This window comes from Diceros bicornis, chromosome 34 (genome assembly GCF_020826845.1).
Source record: "Diceros bicornis minor isolate mBicDic1 chromosome 34, mDicBic1.mat.cur, whole genome shotgun sequence".
Lineage (NCBI taxonomy): Eukaryota > Metazoa > Chordata > Mammalia > Perissodactyla > Rhinocerotidae > Diceros > Diceros bicornis.
Window position 1 is genome coordinate 24,007,830 of NC_080773.1, and position 5,512 is coordinate 24,013,341.

The 5,512-nt window shown below is 46.6% G+C and overlaps 1 long non-coding RNA gene across 1 annotated transcript; it reads left to right on the forward strand.

The window, feature by feature from the left end:
* Nucleotides 1-870: 870 nt before the first annotated feature.
* LOC131397097 (uncharacterized) lies at nt 871-5,249 on the forward strand. The gene is made up of 3 exons (XR_009216721.1): nt 871-2,556; nt 3,642-3,785; nt 5,001-5,249. It is a non-coding gene; the product is annotated as an uncharacterized LOC131397097 (long non-coding RNA).
* The last annotated feature ends 263 nt before the right edge of the window (nt 5,250-5,512 follow it).

Here is a 5,512-nt window from a genome sequence, read left to right on the forward strand (position 1 = left end):
AATGGATATCTTAGGATGGCCACATACCTTCTTGACCGGCGGAGCCCTCCTGCAGCGCTGTGTTCATGGCCAGGGCTTCTAGTCCCGGTAAACGGGATCCTCTGGTCGAGGCGGGACACGAAATAAATCACCGGTTTGGAGGGTCCGAGTCGAGCTAAACCCACTCCCGGCGGGGCACGCGCGCCCCCTGGCGGCAGAGTCCTGCTAAGACAGCGCCGCCGGTGACCAGACAGGTTTGCTTCGGGCGAAGTGGGATCCGCGTCTGAAAGGGAGTTGCTACCGGGTGTGTTAATGGGCAGCTGTCTGGAAATCAGTGTATGCAGCTGAGGGACATCGACCAGTGGCTTCCAAACTTTTCCGACCGTCACGCACAGTAAGAAATCATTTCACTCCATACTGCATAATGCTTTTTATGCTACCCTATTCCTGTTTGTAAGTGCTAGTCAGACCCTCTTAATTTCCTGACTCTCTAATGAGTCTCCACTGGTAATCTAGGATGGTGATTTCCACTGTCCTAGATTATCCCCATTTTTTTTCAGCTGCCAAAGATGATGATGGAGAAAGTGTTAGCACCCAGACCACTCCCCCAGAGAGATTTCTCCACCACGGTTCTGCTGCCTCCAGGAATTCACTGCCAGCTCTGATTTCAAGAGGAGGAACTGGGCTCAGAGAGGTGAAGACACTTGTCCAAGGCCACCCAGCTTGGATGTGGCAATACCAGTTTCTGCCTCTCTCCTGGAGGAGAGAGATCACTAAATGCTCCAAATTTCACTGCTATCAAGTGCAATTTAATTTGATACTTTTTCCATTTTTGCCAATAAGATTGAACTGTACTAGTCTGCTGTTTTCTGATACTGTATAATGTAAATTAATGACATTCCAGAGCTCAGGTTTAAAAATGCAAGTTTTCATATGTAACAAGATGAATCTGTGTTGGCAGTAGAGTCTATGTTGAGGTGACAACCAGTGGCACCAGGAGCATCACCATCACCAACAACACTGTCACCAACACCATCATCAGCACCACCAGCATCATCACCATTGCCACATCCCCTTCTCTCACCACCAGCATCACCATCACCACCACTGTCATCAAAGTCACCACCTTCACCATCATCCTCACCATCCCCACTATGGCCATCACCAGCACCACACCAATACCACCAACACCAATGTCACCACCAGTATCACCATCATCAACAGTCACCAACATCACCACCATCACCAACACCCTCACCACCGCAGAAGTCACCCCCACCTCAAAGCAGGTGTCAGGAAGCCATTCTTTTTGTCTCCTAGCTACAGCCTTGGTCCAGCAAGCCTGGCTTCTCCACCCCTCTCTCCACCCTGGGCTGAAGGGGACATGGCTATGACAGTGAGGGAAGTGCTGGCTTGCTTGGGAACCAAGAGGATTCTGGGTTTGATTCTCTGGCTTCTCTGTAAGCGGCCTCAGATGTATTCTGTGCTGGCTGCCACCCGGTTGACCATCTATAGATGGCAAGCCCAGGTCCTGGACTATGGGAAGGTAGAGGAGGGTCTGTTCATTGTAGGTCTAGGACCCTTGAGGTGTCTGAGCGTTGGGGTTAACGTGAATCCCTCCTACTGCCGTGGCTTGTGAGACCACTTCGGGGAGAGGGAGATCTGAGGACCTGGGTCCACTGTGCTCACCTTCCTGTCTTTGGAGAGAAGGAAGAGAAAGTCCCTCTGGAAGTAGATAGGGCTAGTGGTCCTGACTGCCCCACACCAGGTCCCAAGAGAGACAGCAGGAATGGCAGCTTCACTTCCAGAAGCCGCAACACAGGGGAGCCACCATTTCCAGCTCCTTCCTGAAATACCAGTTTTTCAGTGTTTTGTTCACTGTTCTGTCCCCAGAACCTGGTACAAGGCGTGGCACATAGTACATACTCAATAAATATTTGTCAGATTAATGAGAAAAGGGATGAGATGCCCCTCTCCACTGCAAGTGTAAGCGAAGAGATAGGGTCTGCATCATAAAGTTAATTCAAAGGATCTGATCTGATAAGGTGTGAAGGGGGAACTTTTGCAAAAATATTAATTTTGTCTTGTGCACTAGAGAGACTGTGAAAATTAATAACTGGCTCCAACTTGTCCTATTCCCTATTAATAAATATGGCTCAGAGGCGACTTCAACAAAAGTGTTTTCTAACATGCCCAAAACTATAGAAATTGTGGTTATGTCCAGTGACTAATTCCCACCATAAGAAGGTTTTTGCCCTGATGGGTTGTCTTCATTGATCATTTGCTGCCCTGAGGATGACATGCTGCGTGTAAACTCTATAAATACAGGTAAGCTTTCTCATCAGAGCAGAAGATCAATAGCCCTTTCCTCTTTTCCCATATGCATGATGGGAAATTAAATCCCATGACTCTGATGCATTAATTATTTTACAAACAAATCTAGCAAGCCCATGGCTGAGTTAAATTAACAAATGGTTCCAGGACCACAGATGCCTGAACTTCAGGATGGCAGAGAGTTGAAGGTGGCGACCCCTGCTGGCTGCCCAAACACACGCACGAGGGAGAGTTACCTCCACGGTAGGTCCAGTTTTGAAAATTCTTATCAAGTCTGCATGTCGAACCCGATTCGTGAGAATAAAATGTGTTCAGGGTCCCTTGTTTTTCTTTAATAGCTTCTCCCTGTCGCCCTACTCTTTATATTCTGTATTATGTCTTGACGAAAGCTAATTAATGAAAGATGGGGTGGGCAATTTGGAGTTTTTGTTTCTTGTGCAATTTTGAAGTAGCAAGGTTGACATGCTGCTTTCAATCTTCCCTCTTGAGATGTGAAGAATTCCAAAATAGAAATTTTCTTTAAAGTCTTAAAGGTACACCAAAATTCCATAAGGATTAGAATTAGGAGAGAACCTAATTTGTGTTATTCCACCTCGTATTCTTATTTGGGTTTTTGTAGACATTTGTTGATTCAAAAAGGAAATGATATTCTTCCTAAAGTTGTCTAGCAAACATACTCCCTTGAGGTTCAAATGTTCATGCAACTATTAGGGCTTTCTTCATTGTTTTGTACCTAAAATTAATCACTTTAACAATAAAAGAATGATTGCAGCATCTTATTCTTGCAATGAAACTATACATTTACACTTCAGTTGGCTGATAGAACTTCACCATGTAAAGAACATGCCATCTGTCACTCCAAGTTACCTATGTTGGAAAGTGTGTGCACAAAAGTTAACAAGAAGTCCGGCTAAAATGTTGTGCTCCTATAATGGACACGTTAGGCTACGTGTATCTGACAGTTGTCTGTGTGATTGCAACATGGTTGGTCACTCATGAGTTCAGGGATATGACACTGAAATGCACACTGGGGGATTCTTGTTTCCAGACGCCAGGCTGAAGCCGACATTGATGAGCGTATTTCTGGACAAATATGCCAAACTCCGATGCTTCCCATCCTTACTCCCCAACTCCCAGCCCACGTTGAGGGCAGCTAGAGCCTCCATAAAATGCGTGAAATCACACCTTCTCTTCCAGGACCCACGCCCAAGACAAGCTTTTGCAGCAAAAAGTTCCTCAAAACCTCTGTGTTCTAGCAAAGGAGCAAAAATGGGGTTTTCCTGCATTAGTATATTTTTATCCCCATCTTTAGATTTATTCTTTTAAAGGGTCAAGCCAGTGAGGTCAAGTACTGTCCATTTAAGAAGGACCTGGTGGACGTCCTGGAGGTCAGAGGTCATGACATCCCACTTGAGAGAAAGTTCTGGAAGGCTGCAATCACAGCCTATGCACCTTTGGTTGGGTCCCAGGAGGTAAGATCCAGCTAGTCCATTTGGGGTCTGTGGGACCAACAAGAACACATCCTGGTTAACCTTGGGACTCTCCATCTGCTGCCTTCGCTCTAGATCAGGATTTTGTACTGGCACCAGGCAGGACGCTCTTTCTGTTCTCTTTCTTGTTTAACGTTTAAAATTGTTGAGGCATTAGCTTTGTACATTGGAAACGGGGCCTTTTTTGCTGTTAATATTTTAAGGCAACTTCACTTTTAAAAAGGTTTTGCATTTTCTGGAACGTTTAAGGCAGCTGCGTTTTGGTTTGCTGGGGGCGGTTCTTGTGGGAGTTACAGGGAGGAGAAGGTCTGGGGAGGGACGATTCCCCGGGGTAAGGCACAGGATGAGGGTGGGCCCAGTGGCGTGCCAGGGCAGCTCCTACCCACTCACATGGACCCATCGCGCGTCCCTACCCCATTCCACGTTAGGTTCACACGGCTAGATTGAAACCAGCCGTGGTGGGGGAGAGTATTCACACCACAGAGATGGGCAAGCACAAGTCAGGATGTTTTTTTTTTTCCTGAAGAGCCCGTTGTTAAACATTTACCACCAGGTAGGCCTCACCAATTGTAGGGAAAGATGAGGGGAGAGGAAGACTGGATTGTCCGAACGGGCAAGAAACACATTAATTTTCATCTTCACCGCCATCATACTCATAATCACAGATATTTTTGAGCACTTACTGCATGCCAGCAACTGTTCTAAGGCTTCAGGTATATCAGTTAATTTTATTCTCACAAAAAAAAAAAAAAAAAAAAAACTTTGACGTGTGTACTGTTATAACCCATTTTAAGGGGAACGAGGCCCAGAGTATTACCTTCCTGCATTTGGAAGGTGGATGATGACTTATCTGTTTGGATGTGGCTGGATTAAATTTTGACAGGGCTTTGGCATGACTCAACGGCAGGAGAGAGTCATCCGTGGTGTTCTAATCCCTCTCATTCCCAAACACAGCAGGAAAGGGACAGAGCCTGCTTTATCTCTGGGACCATATGGCAAGCATTGGGCCATCAAAAAATACACATGTCCCTCCCTCCTTCCAGGCACAGGAGAAGATGGTACTTCCCACCTCCTTTGAAGTTAGGCCTGGTCAAATGACCTGCTTTGGTCAATAAACGCAAGTGGAAGTGATATGTATTGTTTCCAGGTAGAAGCTTTAAGACTCATTGCACCTTTCCTATCTTCTCTTCTTACCAGCGCCAGAGAGATTGGCAACACTCCAGACAGGTGCCGTTCCCTCGGCCGGGGTCACAAGGATGATGTGGAGCAGAGCCCTGAGGAGACCCGCAATGGACCAATAACATTGGCAAGTAACTTAAACCTTTGTTGCGTGACGCCACTGAGATTCTGGGGTTGTTTCTTACTGCAGCATAACTCAGCCTATCCTGACTGATACAGTTGCCAGTTCTCAGTAAAGCCTGAAATGTGGAGGGCTTAAAGGAATGAATGAATGAATGGCAAGGAACAGGGACAGGGTCATAAATGTTTCCCCCGGGGCTGGAGGTAGAGGAAACAGCTTGTTTTCTCACATACGCACGGGTAACCAGGCTGGGGTAAAAGTCAGCTCTGACCTTTATTTCCTAAGGTCACAGCTCACGCTGACCCTGACATCTTGCCCCGATTCTCCTTCCACTGGTCAGTACTGGGGGCTCTTGGGGAGCGTAAAGAATGAAGGGGTACAGGGACGTGAGATACAAGGAGAGGCTGGG